Below are 17,681 nucleotides of genomic sequence, written 5' to 3'. Positions count from 1 at the left end.
AATTAAAATAAATTTTTGATTGCTGTTTCATTGAGCAAGAGAATATTGAAATTTAATGTTTTGGGGGAAAGAAAACATAGAAATGCAGTAATAGAAATTCCTGCTCTGCTTTCTGAAAATTCCAGTGTGGATTGAGAAAAAAAATCAAGGAGATAAAATACTTGTTAGGTTGAGAGAGACAGCTCTAGTTAGACATCTCACACAAACTGAATTATGGCAAGATAGGTTTATTAGAAGAAAACAAAGATTCAGCAATGTGGTAACATATGTAAGAAAACTGTACTGGAAAGCACTGACAAAGGAAGGGAGCACATGAGGGGGGAAAAATAACATGGATTGTACCATAAAAGTGTATATTATAAAACCAGTGCCCAAATAAGTCAAAGAATGAGAAGGGAAAGGAGGAAGACAAAACCTGTGGAAGATAGGGCAAACCGCGAGGCAGGCGCTGTGGGCGGTGCAGAGGGAAGGCGCTATCTCCATGTTATCCCCACAAAGGCGACACTTCCAGCAGGATCGCGATATGCGGATCAGGACACGCTCACTCTTTCTGGAGGACGTGGGAAGTGGGAGCTTAGGGCTGGTGCAGCGCTGTGCCATCGTGGGCAGGTCCACGAGGTGGGATGTGGTGGTATCAGCTGGTGGTCTGCACGGAGGGACTCATGGTCCTCTGAAAGGTTGCCATGTTCATTTAATTATTTTTCAGTGGTCTTGAAATATGGCTTCACAATCCAGGTGCCAAGAGTTCTGTGGTATTTTTCCTGTCATTCTAGAAAAGATGCTGAAAATACTCTGATATTGAAGTAGTTATGTCTGAATGAAAGGTTCTGGGTACAACCTCTGTAGCTCTACAGCAGCAATCTAACATCTCCTAAGCTTATATTTCCATTTAATGAGTTGATCAAGAATTTTCTATGAATAGGCTTTCAGCTTGCTTTGCTTTTTTTCAGAGGAAAATGTTTTCTCTCAACTTTCAGCCTTCAGAAGGGATAATATAATTTTTCAAGTGTTATTTCTGTTTCTGTTAAAACTTCTTTATGAAAATATTTTACTTAAATTTGATACTAGTATCTCTATCTTCCTAGTGCACTGCCGTGCCTCTGCATCTTACCAGCCTTTTCAGGGAAACCACATTCTGCAGCTGCACTGGAAAGACGTTTGAAGAAATGTGCTAATATCTGGGGGCACTTTCGCATTGCCAAAAAGTACGTTTAAGTAGTAAGTACACACGAATATAGTTTGTTTTCGCTGTAACACTTTTTGTTTGTATTAACCTCAAACTTCTTCAAGAACTTCTTCAAGAAGTTTGAGAAAAAAAAGGAGCCAGGAAAGGGAAAGAACAGTATACACTTATTTTTTATTTCCTTACTTTTTTATTGTTTGGGCAGCTTAGATGCATGTAGTCAATCTTTTTTTTTTTTTTTTCAAAAGCCATCTTCTAGCAAAGGCAGGCCTGAGCATTCAGCACGTGGCAGCACAGTCAAAAACTGTGATTTCCCCACAAGACGGTGAGGCCCGGCAGGCACCTAGCACTGAAGTTCTCATAAGACTTCATAGCTCCATAGGTGCAAAGTCCCAGATGTTTTGTTTCAGGACACAGAGGAAGTTCAGAGAGCTTGACTCCCTATTTCAGACAAAAGCAAATGAGGAAATACCAAATTTTCTGTGTTACAAAAGTCCTTTATTTACAATCATCTCTGTTACTGAATTTTCTGACTTGATACAACGGCCACGCAATGGGAGTAATTTTTGTGAGGCATACTTAGGGTTGGGGGTTTTTTTGGGGGGTGGGGTGGGGTGTGTATTAATAATTGTCATAAAGGAGTCTCTTTGGACAGCCACATATATGAGCCATGTTCCTGTATATGATCTTCAGTTTCTCCTGTAGAAAAGACTGGATTTAGCCAAAGGTGAAATAGTTATTTTTCTCTTTGTGTTTAATTGCAAGTGGCAGTAGTTTTGGCAGTGAATATGCTTAAAACTTTCAGAGATGTCTCCAAGTTTCTTTTGAAAGAGGTCATTTTAAGAACTGTTTGGTTCAACAACATTGGCACTTCTCGTTTTTTATTGCAAAATTTCAAGTGTATGGGCTTCAGGGTACACTAATATTTATGGTGGGTTCTTATCTGTGTAAATATGTAGGCAGTAAGAAATATTCCTTAATCCTCATTTGTTTAACATTTATGACTATTTACATTTAGATGTTTTTTTTCTTCTGAACTGGGAGTAGAAAGAGTCATGTCTGACAGAGAGGAACATAGGTCACAACACACCAGCTTTCAGCAAGGAAAAAACCATCAGTTTATGCTTAATTTCAGGTATTGGTCTAGCTCCTTGAGTTTCTATAAGATTCACTGGCTGCCTACCTTAAAGCACATCAGTTACTTTTCTGTATTTTATCTGTATTGTGTAATGCAGTGTAGGAGTAATACATCTCTCTGAAGATCAGGAGGAAAACTCTGGAAACAAGAGAAATAATAGAGGGATGTCAGAATAAGCACTTTACCCGTCCTACATTGTTAGTCTAGATTAATTTGTGACCACTTCTGAAGAAAATACATTAGAATGTTATAAATTATATGTGAACAGAAAAGAAAATCTATTCTCAACAAACAGATTTCTTAAAATGAATCCTCTAATAAGCCTCTATTCCTGGATGGTTGTTTTCTTATGACTTTAATTCTTATGCTTTAAGGACTCAAGGTTCATTGTTGGTTTAAGTAAAAAGGCTGATTATTACAATTAACACTGTCTGTGGAACAGCAGAATAAAAGTTTTTTGCTTTCTATTTATGAATAAAATGCATTCAGACTATTTGAAGTTCAACACAACAGCATATTACATTGATCTGAAGTACCACATCTCAGAAGCAATGTATACGTACAAAGACACGCTGCCATTTAAAACAGCACATCAGGAAGGAGTTTTACAGCACCTGAAGGAAACCTTTAGTGATGCAACAGTTTCAGGTAAGAAATAGTTTCTGGATGGTGTTATGAAAGTGAACGGGTGTCTTTTTCCTGATGAAATCCAGCACAGAAGAAACTTTCCGGCACCCGTTTTGGGACTACCCTGCACGTGAGGGTTTGCCAGACTGTGCCTTTTTGAAGGACAGTGGTTTTTCCTTCTACCCCTATCTTAGATCCTCTTTGCTTCTCGTACATCACTAGTACATTGAGTTTGTTCCAGCAGATGAGAAAAAGAAATAGGATTTTTTCCCATTAATTTAAAGCAGTGTATTTTGCTAGTTACCACTTTATAGTGATGTAGAGGTAAGTAATGGCTTATGAGTGCTGGAGAGTTGTTAGTTCAAGAACTATATTCATGTCAGACACCTGACATAAATGGCCTGAATTTACCAATCATTCCTCTTCATTATGGACAATTTAATAAAACATATGTTAAATGTAAATAAATATACTTGAATTCATGCACCTGGTGTGCTTTTAAGAACTATGTTTTCCTTCAAATGAAAAAATAAGCTTTCCCCTTCATCAATCTGGTCCAGCGTTATACAGTATTGCTAATGGATACAGCCTTTTTACTGAAAATATTTAACCTCGGACTTCGTAGGGAATTTAGGCTTTGTTATTTTGCTATTACGATAAAAAAATTACAGTTTTTCTTTCAAAAAAGGAAAAAAAAAAATTAAGCATGTCTCTCTCAGCTGCATGTGGAGAGGTTTCCATTTTAGCAGTTGTAGATGCAGGCATTTGGTCTCTATGCTCTGCAAAACATGTCAGCAGCTATTTATTTTAATCAATAAGAAGGCTGCAGAGAACTGTCTGTCTGTAATACGATCATATATATGTGACCATAAAATTATTCTTATTCTTTGGAAAAGATGGGAGTAGGGGGCTAGGTTGATATTCGCGCATGGTATTACCAAGAGCAAATTTCCACTTAGTTGGCAAACTTTATTATTGTTATTGTGGAAATTACTGCAATTATTTTATTTGCTTGGCAGGTAGTTTGCTGGGTGGGAGTGCTTGCTTGGACTTTAAAGAAGCCCCACTGTTTTCGCTTTGCATTTGTACTTAGTCCCATGAATAAGTCCTATACACAAGCTTTTGAAAATGTAAGCTCCTAAACTTTCACATCGGTAAATCCTGATTTACGATGACACCAGGGCAGGATTTTGATTCTCTCTCTGCTGTTGATAACGTTACAAGATTATTGCAAGGGAGGACTTGGGCATGGGAGCTCATCAAGCCTGGCAGGGAACAGGACGGCCCAGTGTACAAGGACCGGCCAGGAAGGGACTTCCTTGGAAGCCAAATTAAAAAAAAAAAATCGTCATGGGTAATACCATGGGCACTGAGAGCACCCGCATGGCGTCGAGCCCAGGGCTGCTGTCTCATGCACACTTTAGACACCAGCTGAGTGACTTCAGGGCAGCTGCTGGAAACTTTGGAGGTCTCCTGTAAGGGCAAAGATGGTATTTATTCTAAATACGGTTTCAGTAAGTGATTCAAGTGTGTAATGCAGGGAATCTGCGTTGTACAAGGTGTTTGGCAAGCTCATCTGCTGGGCTGCTTGCTTACCTAATGTATGTTTTTCCTTTGACTCCAACGGTTACTGTACAATATAACCAAATGATAGGATGTCCCTGAAAATGTCTGAGCAGAGGAGAACACAAAGAATAGCAATGATGGTTATTGTATGAGAGATGATTAAAGCAATTACTAATGCACTCTGTGCTTAATGAGTATTTTAATGTAAATATCTACCATCGATCCTCCCAGACAGTGGCAATCAGAAGCACCCTGAAACTGCATGATGCACACTGTTGAGTACCTCTTTTTTTGTGAAGTTTAATTTGATCTCACTATTTGTTTCACATTTGAAAATATGCTTTATGTTTTACTGCTTAAAGAAAACGAAGAGTGTAATAAAAAGCTGGAGGCGAATAGCAATGGCTATCTCTATTGAAGAAAGAGCTATTGAAACTGGATATTAGGCAAACCTTCTTAGCAACAAGGGCAAGTAGATCAATTTTTAAAAAGCTGAAGCTGGCAATGAACGCTCCATCTCTTTAAATCTTGAAAGCTGGGTCTGGATACCTTAGCTGAATATATATCCTACTTTAGCCTAAAAGTTTTTAGATTTGATGTAAGAATTACTGCATGACATTTTCTGGCCTCTGTTATATGGAAGGTCAAATCTGTCGATCACGCTGATCCCTTTGGGTCTTAAAATCTTTAACTCTATTGCAGAAAAGCTAGCTGCCAATTAACTTTTGTGCTTGGAGTACAGATCTTCAGTTGAGAGCTTCACATGCCTGTACTGATTTCCCTTCAATTCCTGGAAGAAGTTGAGAATGACGTCTAGTTGCTTCCTAACCGCACAGGACTGTTTTTCATTAATTAATATTTTTTCATTACAACTTCTGGGTCTGCTGTCTTTGTCTTAATTATTTGCTGTAAGACTTCATTTTAGTTCTGTATCCTTTCAGCTTACAGGATAGTGAACAAGGCATGTGGACATTCATGCTCAACTCATCCCTAAGTATTAGGATTAAAGATGAAGTTATTTTGTTTATTTGCATTTTTAGTCTGCATTGGGTACTACTATTAGTACTAGGGGCTTTTTTCTTTGTGGGTTTTTGTTTACTTGTTTGTTTGTTTTCTAGTGCCTTTACTATATCACACTTTATATATTGTTGAACCCCTTCTTTGTCCATTAGCGGTGGTGCAGCTCCCTGATGAATTGGGATGAGCTTGCTGATTCAGCTGACAGAGGAGGAGAGGATTCATGTTTGGCAGCAGCATGGAGTTATGTTGGCTTAAGATGAGAATGACCTAACATTTGTCATCTGTTGTTTATTCTCTCGTCCTCTGCTGAAAGAGGAGATCTTGTTGTGGATGGCTCGATTGGAGTTTTTAATGTTTGTGTCACTGTGTATTTATGGAGTTGTTTTGCACTTTGTAGGGAAGGTATTGAGGTTTATGCAATGATCCTTGGAGATGTTGCATCTTCAGTGGGGAGAAGGTTTTCACAGGAGAGGAAAGAGGTGACAGTGTTTACTGCCAGCTTCACCCTGGAGCCCTTGGTATGAGCCATGGCCCCAGACTGTGGAGCAATTGCCTAACAAGGAGCAAGAGCACAAACATCTGCTCTGAAACTGCACGGGAAGTTAATGTGGGCAGAGGAGAAAACATCCCAAGTACTCATATAGTATATGTACGTGCCTAGGTAATGTTCACTCTCTGGGGCAACAGAGACTATATTCATGGTCATGAGACCAAATTCAGGTCTTATGACAAACGTTGCTGTGCTGTTTTACTAGTCATATATGACAATATATACCAAGTCATTACAGGCCAGTGAATTACACACGCAGACACCCTTGCAAACACCCCAGTGTTATAATTAAGGATGAAGCTTTTTTTTTTTCCCCTAGATATTTTGTGAGAAGCAGGTCAGTCCGCAACACCAAACTGACAAAGGATTACTTCAGACTATAAGGTAAGAGTGAAACTTCTCCTGAAGAAGCAGCAAGCATCTTTTTGGTTCAAAGTACAAAACAAGATAAATACCATGTTACCTTTTGGGTCAACTGCCTGTGTAGGCTTCTGGCAGGATTGTTTCTAAATGCTTATGCATACTGCACAATTTAGGATCATACAGCTTTTTTTTTTTTTCCCCTTTTTTTTTTTAACCTTGCTGTTCAAGATAAACTGTAGCCAAACGGGATAGCGTTTTGATTGCTGTAATCACACCTACCACACTTAAACATTCTGAAGTGTTCTTCATCTCCTAATTTTCGGCTATCAGTAGCGTTTATGACCCACTTTGCTCACTCTTGAGATCATAGCTGCTGAAACAGAGCACCATAAGAGGTTGTCAGCAGCCTTTTAAACTGTGAACTCTTGTTTTTCAGCATCTCAATAATTATTTTGCCTCTTCCTTTTGGGGAGAAGAAGAGAGGAAGCTGTTTTGGATCGTGACTGCTCCTTGTTCTCTCCTGCCCACTCTTATTAAAAGAGGTGCTAAAATTTTAAGGATAACATTAAAAAAGAACCCTAGAAAATTATTCGGCCAATTCCTTCTTTAGTTTAATGGGCACTAACTATTAATTACCTTTGAAAAACCTAGCCTAAACTATTAAATGTTTTTTTTTTCTCTCCCCCTTTATTTGTCAAGTATTTTATCAAGAAATTTAATTAAACTGACCACAAAAGAACCCAGAAATAGGAATACAAAAGACATTGGATTTTTTGACAGATATGAATGTGCTAATTAGCCTTCAAATCAGCCACGTTAAAAAATGAAGTCTTTAGTACACATCTCTATTGCTTTTTATTAAAACTAAAGAATTAGAAAAATACCAAATGTTAAAGAATAGATAATAAAGCTTTCAGCATGTTGAAACAATATTGGTAAATCTTACTGATATGCTCTTTATAAAAAAAGAAATATAGTGCTGAAATTATAATGAGAATTTGCATTGTTGAATCTCCCTCTGGTTGTGGGAACAAGGCAATTTATACTATTTTCTAGAGCTATTTAAATTGTTTCTTTTATGTCATATGGTTTTGTGCTAGCATTTTTTTTCAAGTTCTGTTTTTGTGGGTCTGCTTTTTCCTTGTTTCTTATTTGAGTGCTGAGTATCTGAGTCAAAACCATTAACTTTCACATGGCTTTCAATCGAGACCTTTGCAAAAGGGCCAATTTCACAATGCCTTTAATGGAAAATATAGATTGCTTCATATTTGATTTAGACCTCATCCTTATGCTTGTTTTCTTTTTCTCCCCTCAGCTTTAAACTGGAAGAGGGTGGATTTGGATTAGATGTAAGGAAGAAATTCTTCACTATGAGGGTGGTGAGGCACTGGCCCAGATTGCCCAGGGAAGTTGTGGATGCCCCATCCCTGGAAGTGTTCAAGGTCAGGTTGGACGGGGCTCTGAGCAACCTGCTCTAGTGGAAGGTGTCCCTGTCCATGGCAGGGGGGTTGGACTACATGATCTTTATGGTTCCTTCCAACCCAAACCATTCTGTGATTCTATAATTCTGTGTTATAAAGCTTTGTGTGATTTTTCTGTCTTTTCTTAGTATGAGCATGTAACTTGGAGAATTGGTCTGCCTCTAATTATTTTTAAACTGCACTGAAAATCATTAATGTTATTTCTAGTGATGTACTTGCAGTTGGTATCCTGAAAATTAAAACATTCGGTGGGAAATCCTAGCTCCGCTGGAGTTAAGGAAAAATTCCCATTGAGTGAGCATTTTTCCCTATATATCTAGGCATGCAGGTCTAAATATAATTAAACGTTAGATCCTGATTTGTCTCCAGCTCATCTTTAATAGAAATATTGATAATCTTTAATAGAAATAGTAACTGTAGCTCTTAACAGCTGATATTTTACAAACTCTTAGTTTACTTTTTCCAGGGAGATTCTCCTATATGGGATTTTCTCCCAAATCAGTCCAATTGAAGTGAAAGCCACAGTCCTGTTTAGTGATCTGATTTAAAGAATTGGGATGCCAAGTCCTTTTTCACTGGTGTCAGAGCCAATTTCTGCTGAGGCAGTAATAGCACCTGAAGCTGGGAGAGTTTTATAGGGCCCGGGTTTCCTTAAAAGCATTTCCAAGTGTTATTACCGTCTTTTATTATTGTGTGCATTTTAAAAATACACTTTTCTGTAGTATCCAGAGACCGTGATATTTACCTAACTGTTATACACTATATAAACTAACAGTATACAATATATGAGCAAGTGACAATATGGTTTTGATGGATGAGGTGAGTTTTTACTGCAGAAGAGGTAATTTCTCCTTGCTTCACTTACAGGTGGTGTCACTGCCTGAAAGGAGGAGTACACAGAATAAAAAGGCAGTGAAGAGGCTGTAGAGATATGATTTTTCTTTGGAAACTATTTTGTTGTTCTTTCGGGCTGCAGCTGGAAAGAAGTGTTGTTCTTTTCAAACACATAATCTAAAAGCATCTGGAAAAGTGAAGGTAATGGACTCAAGAAAATTTTTTTTTTTTCAAACGCCCATACTGAATATGACAAATAGTTCTGACTGCATCGTTGAGGCCTTATGTAAGAATGGAAACCCTATTTAATTCATGTCATAGTTGCTCTCAGAGCACTATTTCCAAGGAGTCCTAACACAGTAATGGGCAGGGCTGGTGATGGGAGTGAGCTGTCTCACCTGTCATGAGTTTTTTGAATGTAGTACTTGTGTGTAATTTATAAAAGTATGGTTCTTCCTCACTACAAATGTGCCTCCCGGCTTCAGCAGATCTAATACACAATTACATGTCTCAGCTCAGAATGGAGCTCACTCTTTCTTCTCTGCCTTTGCAGATCACGTTTTGGGTGGATTAGGGCAATAAAAAGTCTGGGTGGGTTTAGCATCCTTGAAAATGCCAGAAACAGAGCAATTGGATGACCGGTACAGAGTGCAGATGGGGCTCTTCCGTCACTGCCCTCAGTGAATGAAATTCTTTTTCTTCTACATTCATATCTAATATAGACTTTTTGATTTCACCATAGACAATTTCACCTTTGAGCTAAGAAGCAGCCTGAGTGGTAAGGTATGTATAATTGGAGCAATTCATTCAAGTCCCCTTTAAAAGCAATGCATTATGCAAGCACAAATTTTAAAAAGGACAATTGTAAAGACACATCTTTAAAAAAATGCTCTTGTAGTGAATAAAACAAAATTATTTCTTCATGCCTCTGTGCAAAGTGGGTGGCTACAAAGCATGTGCATAGATTTCTGGAGGTACAATACAAAGGGGAGGATAATAATAACCTTTTTCTGTCGCCAAAGAGTCTGCACAAAGATTCCATCAGCATTTTGCACAGTATGATAAAAAATGCATTAAATCCTCAACATCAATGGAGGTTCAAAGTGAAACAGAATCAAGCAGAATAAGGTACCCGTAAAGAAATAGCTAAATGATATTAAGGAAGCCAAGATAACTGCAAAATTAACAACACAATAGCTTATAGAGTCTGCTTCTGCTAACAAAAGACAATCTTTACCACCTAGCATCTCCATTCAGTCCTGGAAAGAAAAGGTAATTACATTGTGGAATGAACAAAGTAGTAAAAGCGTGGTTTTACGATGGTGATTTAAAATTTGAAGTTAAGATACTTGAACTCTGACCTCTCAATAAAAAGAGAGACTCCCTGTCTCTGCTGACACCACGATGTTGAATGATGCCAACGGCAGTCTGAAGTTGAGAATAGGTCCCTGACGACATTTCTTGATTTATTATCGTCCTCACGTCTGTGACTCGAGGGGTATTCTTGGGGCAGAGATTTGCAGGCTGCCTTGACGCAGGCAGAGCCCTTTGGGGCACGGTTGCCTGCAGCCCCGAGTGGGCCATCGGGATACGGTACGTCTGTGCGATGGCACCGCCGGCCGGAAAAGGCATGAAGGGATTTCCTGGAAAGCGGAATCCTTTCCAGAAAGGCTCCCCTATGCCTTGCTGAAAATAAAACTTGGAAGGTTTCTGCAGGTGCCGTGGCAGGACATAACGACAGAAGGGATGTCGCCTCTCGGACCCAGAGGCGGTCTGCAAGCTTTTTGCAGTAGGACAGTGCATTTGCAGTTTATCGCGAGTTTCTTCCAGAGAGCAGAATCTGATAGAGCCGGTCACAGGTTTCAGTGTGAAAGCTCGATGCAAACAAACGTGTGCAGATTGCACTGTCAGCTCTTAAGCCACGAAAAGAAATCGGCCTGGGGGGCAGGCAGTGAAATGCAGGAAACACAACTCTTTTCGACATTGCAATCCATTAGTTTGCACAAAGGTCTCCCAAAGGGACAATCGGGAGCCTCCCATCCTGCAGCTCTGAAACCAAGCAAGAAAAATCCTTTATTAGAAACGTGTGGAGAGACAGCCCTACGACGTCTCCTCCATGACAGAAATCCCCTATATCAAACTCATATCTGACCTAAGCAAACTCTTCCCGTTGACTATGGGTCTGTCAATGCGCTTGCTGAGTAGTTAGCACTGACGAGGTTGGTTTTGCTAAGACACCATCCACCCGTAAGAGACAATAACCACAGGTTTAAAGCACTCACAAGTTGTACGCTACCCAGTCCAAAATGGAGTGGTGGCTTAAGTCTGCTTGAAGCTTTAAATATTCATGACCCAAAGGCTTTGTGCTCAGCCACCCCTTCTTTGTAGGAACAATATTCTGGAGACTTTTTCCCATGGAAGTCTCCTGCTTTGTACTTCTTGTTGAAGCAAACTAGAACAGAAATATTTTGGGGGTTGCTTTTTGTTGTTTTGCCATTTACAGCTGCACATTTGTCTTTGAAAGCAAAGGTCAGAGGCTTGTATTAATTAGAAATACTTCAAAAACATGTATCTTGGAGCTCTTCAAAAGCCAGAATAATAAAGAACAGGTGAAAAGAATGGCTGAAATGGAGGTTAGGGAAGATGAGAACTATTTTAATTTGCGGGGGTTTTTTTGACTTGTTTCTATTATCCACATCTCTTACATACAGAGAAGTTTTACATCAAGTAAATTAAACCTTAACACAGTTCACCTTTGGACACAGTGCATAGGTAGAAACGGCTCCTGAGGTCACCGTGCCACTGCAGCAGCCCAGCAAGAGCCAATGTAATTTTGTTTAAATTCAAAACGTGTTCTGGCAACACATGCCCATCTGCTAACCCTCTGGCTAAGAGTCAGGTCTGCAAAAGTAATATAAAGATGCAACTCCTGGCTTCTGGTATGATTTTTCGCCCCTTCAGATGCCTCCAAGAGCTTTTCAACTGCCTGTTGTTCTCTAACAGCACAAGAAAATAGCTAACAAATGCAAGGGGGGAGAGAGGCAGACTAAAAGAAAGAGGGGAAAAAGCCAGTCAAGAGGAGAAGGAGGATAGACAAGAAAAGCAGAAGGCAACATGTTCTTGCTGAGTTTCGTGGGGGAGGCTCCATTGCTGTTCATTTTGTTTCTGGAATATAGATGGCAGGATTGATGGGGGGAGGCTCTTGGGGAACAGGCTGGGGTAGGATGTTACTGAGTTGGGGGGTTGAAAGATAGTGATGCTGATTTTATCAATAAAGTGTTAGAAACGTATTTAAATATTCTGATGTACCTTCAAACGTTTTTGGCAGTTCTGTGGTGTTTGCATCCATCATGAAAAAAAGGCAAAACCCTCACGTGTTCCTGGGCATTGGTTCACGTGCCAAAAAAAGAGACAGTCTCCTTCATTTATCCTTGTTTTGTGCTTATGCACTCATGTTACAACGTGATGAATTAATCGCGTCTTGCAATGCTACAGGTTGGCTGTGTCAAATTGGATGAGGGTAAAATATTTCAGTGCAGTAATAACCATATGTTTTAAAAAGGCTTTTCTGCACGTGATATAGTACATGTATATGTGACCTTAATAAGTAAAGAAGTAAAAAGCATATTAATACATGATTTTTAAGAGGAAAAACTTAAATGAGAAGCAGAATAACAGTTCTGGTCAATAACGAACAGAGAAAATATGGGACAAAACCATAGAGAATCAGAAGTCAGTGTTGGAGAGAGTGGGAAGTGAGGGAGGCAGAGATAACATAGCGAAAGCCTTACAAGTGTTAACATATGGATGTTGAAAATGGTACATTGAACCAGGTGTATCTCCCTGAAGAAGGAAGCAAGTGTCTTGCAAGGCAGGTGTAAATATGCTTTATTAAGGACCTGAGCTGGCGTCACTAAGACCCGACGAGCCACCACCTATGGCAATGGAAACAGAGCTGCCTACCAGTGGGATTTTGGTGCCTCGGTGGACGGTTGAAGCGATCGGAATTTTGAGTTAAAAGGCTGAACGATATCACCATAGGAACTTGCAGGAGGAATTGGTATGCATATGAGTTCAGCCTTGTATGGACAGAAATAGGTGTAAAGGTGTCCTTCGTCCTCCCGTGAAGGGCCAGGGAAGGAAGCTGAGCCCCTTGCTGAGAGAATGAGGCATACTGTGTAACTTTGGTTTTGCAAGTGCAAATTGCACCCATAAAGAGGAATCTGTCTTTTTTAAGCATGTGGGTTGCACTTTGTGGTGTTGGAGCGTAAAAATTAAGACAGAATTTTGAAGAATCGTTTTGATAAAATGAATGTGTGGGAGCAAAGAGGATGGTAGGATTTTAATTTGCAGCTTAAATAATTTTAAAAAAGAAACATCAAATATGAAAGTACGAAGGCAGGAGAGGTTGTTTGTAGGTTTTTCGTTTGTTTTAGAAAGGAATTCCCCCCCCCACCACCACCAGTTTGGACTACAGATGGGTCTCCTGGGATTTGCTTTCAAACATAAGGGAGATATTCAGGCTTTCAGATTTCATTACCACTTTCTTCATTATTGTGCCTTGAGGACCTATAAATAACACATGGCTAATTTGTGAATATGGCACGTTCCAGGGGATGTGTGTATTTTAATCAGGGCACCTTCTGACATTTGGTAATTGGTTTACAGATTTGTTATATAATTTCATGATTATTAAGTTGCTAAGAGGAAAAAACCTAAATTTATGTGATCTAAAATCTGCCCTCATTGGAGCCTTACAGCAGCTGTGCTCCTTATAGGTCTAACTGAGGACAGATTTTAAGTCAACGAGTACATGAACTGGCATCTTTCTGCTATTTCTTATCGTTTTAGTAACGTAACTAGTCGTTATGTTAGTCATGACATCTCCTAATTAAAACTTTTTATTTGTGCGTATAGCACTAAACTGTTTGCTTTTAAGATGTATGTAAATTTTGCCTGGTAAGAAATCAGTTTTTATGTTGGAAGGTGCATGCTTGTTGCTGGGGGGGCTTTTTTACCTGCTTATAAGTGTCGTGAGCATTCAAATTGTGAGCAGTTGTCTTAGACGCTGCGAAAGATGCTTGGAAAATCTGTGCAAAGTGACCACCCACAAAAGCCATTTTATTTCTGGAAGGAATGTAGTTATTTAAGCACTACATGTATAACAAATTTCTTTTTATGCTTTGATCCTTTGAATGGCAATGTTTTAGTACCAAAATGAGCTTTCCTCAGTCCTGGCCAGGAGGCAGCAGTACCGTCAGGTTTCTGCATAAGCTTGCTTTGCTTTGTACTTAAGGACACGGATTTAGGGAAGAAAAAACTAATTTTGTATCCTGTCTGTGCATTTCCCATAGCTGTACCTCACACAGAAAAGAGCAAGTCATCCTGAGGGGAGAACATGAGCTGTAGCCATGGCAGCTTCACATTGGACCTGTCCCAGTAAGGGCTTGTGGCCACAAACCAGCAGGTCGGAGCCAGCACCTGAAATTTGTGTGCTTCGTCTGCCAGTGCCTGTCATCTCACCTGGCTGTTGCTCACATCTCAATACAGACATCTCACTGAATTGTAGCCACCTGGGGATACCAACAGTAATTTTCTTTATATCTACGTCCTGGCATTTATATTTATGCATTAACGTCATATGCCACTGGCATATCTGCATTTGTTCTCTGAGAGCATTTGAAAATAGGCATTCAATTACTACCTTTCCTTTCTTCAGCATTTGAAATCAGGTTTATTTTCCAAAACAGTTCTGAGGATGTCTTTTGTATAATCCTGCTCTCCTGCAGCTGGGGCATCCAGTTCCTGGAAATGGGCTGGGTAATTATTTTGAGGCTCCATAGGAGAACACCTTGCCTAAAAGAATAGACATATGATGTGGATTAATAAGGAATATTATCTCCCATTTTTTGTATTATCAAAGTCAAAAGCACAGACAAACTGAAAGTTTATCGTATTTTAAATTTTAGTTATTGAGTATTCGTTTTCTCTTTTGCACAGAATAAGACATAGCTTTGGAAATCCAGACAGGTATCTTACTTCTCTGGCTATACTCATTGCCACATAATGTTTAGGGTAGCTGCTAATATTTCAGCTATAGATTACGGTATTGTTGTTGTTCATTTATATTATTAGCTCACTGGATAAGGGCAATATGTGAAAAACAGCGGGTTCAGATGTGAACATCTGCTAGTTAGCAGCTAGGAGCAGGCAAGCAGTTCACAGCAAGAAGTTCATGCCATTAATTTATTTTTTTATCATTCATAAAATAGGCACACACAGACTATGATTTTTAGTATGCTTTCCGCTAACCTGGATTGTTTTAGAACTATTTCTGGTTAGCCCATGAACAGCCTGGAACTGGCATTCTGAGTACTTCTATATTTACGCTATATTTTTCAAGTTATGTTATGCTTAACCAATGCAATATCAGCATTTTGAGACTGATGCTGAGTAAAACAAAACTATAGTAAACGTCCACTAAAACCCCTGTGATTTCTTCTTCCTAGTTTTACTCTGGTTTTGTTGCAGCATGTGTCCCTTCAGCAACAGCCGCATCACCGGGTACGAAGGTGCGATTTGTCTGCCCAGCCAAATGTCCTGCCCAGTGTGCGCCTGTACCAGCTGCTCACAGGCAGCACGAGCTGCCCCACCATCTCGCGTGGAGCTGCCCCACCATCTCGCGTGGAGCTGCCCCACCATCTCGCGTGGAGCTGCCCCACCATCTCGCGTGGAGCTGCCCCACCATCTCGCGTGGAGCTGCCCCACCATCTCGCGTGGAGCTGCCCCACCATCTCGCGTGGAGCTGCCCCACCATCTCGCGTGGAGCTGCCCCACCATCTCGCGTGGAGCTGCCCCACCATCTCGCGTGGAGCTGCCGCAGAGCCCTGCTATGCCCTGAGCCAGCACTGCTGATGGCCAGGGATGGAGGGCCATGAAAGGCTGCAGATAGGGCTCTTGCTGTCCCATTAGCTGATGATCGCAGCCATCTCTGGCTTGTTTTGACATCAAAAAATGCCAAGCACCTGTGATAGATGTTTGCATCTGTCACTGCAGTATGAATTGAGGCAGCTTGGGCTGTACAAGGCTAGCTCAGACCAGGCAAGCTACCAAAAGCCTTTCCTTTCCAGAGCTTCACCTCTGCTGGCATGTTGAAAACCTGCAGAGGCTCCAGGTGCTGTGGAGCTTATATTTGCCTTCTGCAACTTGCTGCTGACATTTTATTGTATTTTACATTGGTGTATCCCTCTGCCACTGAGCCAGGAGTAATGAGGGTGCCTGAAATACTTGCATTTGCTGCAGGGACGAGGACACACAAGGGGCACACTTAGAAACCAGAATGAGTCCCCGTGCAGTAATGTGAGTGACTACTCTGGTACTGTGCAATGTTGCCCAAGAAAAGTCACAATTATTTTTGTGTTGCTAGATGCAGATCCTTGACTGTGGCTGGAGCCTGTGGCTTGGGAACAAATGGGAAAGGGACATTTCTGCAGGGTCTGATGGGGTAATAGCTCCTGCTCTCCTCCTGAGCCAGGCACCTGGCTCTGTGTCAGCTTCTCCTGTTGAATATTGGAGAAAGCATTAACCCTGCTTCCCACTGAAAATCACTGCCCAGCACTTCCCCAGCCCCTACTCCTTTGGACTCAGCTGTGGTATAGCCCTGCCAGCAGCCCTGGTAGTGCTTTCTGTCAGGGCTCTTCCCCCCCCCCCCCCATGTCTCTGTGCATCACAAGGCTGCTTACACAAATTACTTTTGAGGATTATAATCTTCCTTACATGAATTGCTTCACTGTAGTGTATCATAGACAACTCATTTAAGAAGCCATAATAATTTTTTATTTGTGAGAAGCAGTGTCCCCTCTCTTTGTAAGCCATGCTATTTATTAGCTTGAGTCTCATACAGACTTCTTTTGATGAAATCCCACGTGACGTGATCAAGAAGGATTGTGTACATGAGCATAATTTCAGGTAGGTCTGGCACATACGCACACTCATACGCGTGCTTATATTGAGATGGAAATCCACTGATTTCAGTAGAATTATTCAAGGACAGGGTCTGTAATTTGTCACCATTAGCTCTGAAAGACTTGTCTCTGATGTGGCTGTACGGTACGTTGCAATAGCTGCCTTATCCGACGGCTGGTAGGCAGATCGTGCATGAGGCCATCAGCTCTCGTGGTCCTGGCACATGTGGGCACGTGGTCCTTGCTCCCGGAGGGAGCCTTTCTCCTGTGCCAGGCAGCGCAGTTATTCACCCAGGCTCCGCACGACGCGGTTCTCACCTCGGGGGGTTCTCATTCGGAAGTTGCTTCATTTGCAGTGCAGACAGGCTTTTTTGATCATGTTGCGACATAGGCGCTCGGTTCCAACTCACAGTTGTGGTTTTATTTTTTAATGAGTCCAAAGATATTTCATTAATAAATCAGTCTGGCTTTTTTCTTGAGAAAAAGGCAGCGTTTATTTGTCAAAGCAAATATTGATAATATTGCTTTGCAAATAGGGTTTGTCAATTTGTGGCATCTTTGAGGCTGTCCAGGTAATCGCTGATGGGTTATATTGTGCTGGCTTCAGCTATGCAGTGCTATAACTAGAAATATTGCAGTTTTTTAGTGTACATGGCCATAAAATAGAGACTTTTCCATAGATTAAGGAACATCTTTGATGCTTTCATTCAAAGAATACCTCTTCCGTAAGGTGAGCATTAACAAGACAGTAGTGTCACATTTTCATGACAAGGTTGCTAACTGAACAGATCATTAGAGAGAAAAGGATCAAAGCTGTTTCCACACGTTACATTTCAGGTAGACGTGAGTGTGTCACTGACAAAAAAGCTAAAGTAGCAAACTTCACATGGGGGGAAGCTCACTCCTCCTGTCTTTCTCTCCTTTGCAATTTCCTTTCAGTGAGTCACAAACTTCT

General features: G+C 40.6%; 2 long non-coding RNA genes across 4 annotated transcripts; both read left to right on the top strand.

Annotated features, from left to right (window-relative positions):
- The first annotated feature begins 1,090 nt into the window (after positions 1–1,090).
- On the top strand, positions 1,091–6,457 carry LOC142409536 (uncharacterized). 2 transcript variants are annotated; one of them, XR_012775680.1, is made up of 3 exons: positions 1,091–1,205; positions 2,811–2,969; positions 6,404–6,457. It is a non-coding gene; the product is annotated as an uncharacterized LOC142409536 (long non-coding RNA). The 2 variants fall into 2 exon arrangements; XR_012775681.1 differs by lacking the exon at positions 6,404–6,457 and adding an exon at positions 5,932–6,388.
- Positions 6,450–15,359, top strand: LOC142409535 (uncharacterized). Of its 2 annotated transcripts, XR_012775679.1 has the most exons (5): positions 6,450–6,468; positions 8,796–8,963; positions 9,505–9,545; positions 14,117–14,350; positions 15,294–15,337. It is a non-coding gene; the product is annotated as an uncharacterized LOC142409535 (long non-coding RNA). The 2 variants fall into 2 exon arrangements; XR_012775678.1 differs by having other exon boundaries at positions 14,117–15,359.
- Positions 15,360–17,681: the final 2,322 nt, after the last annotated feature.

This window comes from Mycteria americana, chromosome 4 (genome assembly GCF_035582795.1).
Source record: "Mycteria americana isolate JAX WOST 10 ecotype Jacksonville Zoo and Gardens chromosome 4, USCA_MyAme_1.0, whole genome shotgun sequence".
In the NCBI taxonomy this organism is placed as follows: domain Eukaryota; kingdom Metazoa; phylum Chordata; class Aves; order Ciconiiformes; family Ciconiidae; genus Mycteria; species Mycteria americana.
This window is presented reverse-complemented; position numbering and strand designations above follow the sequence as displayed.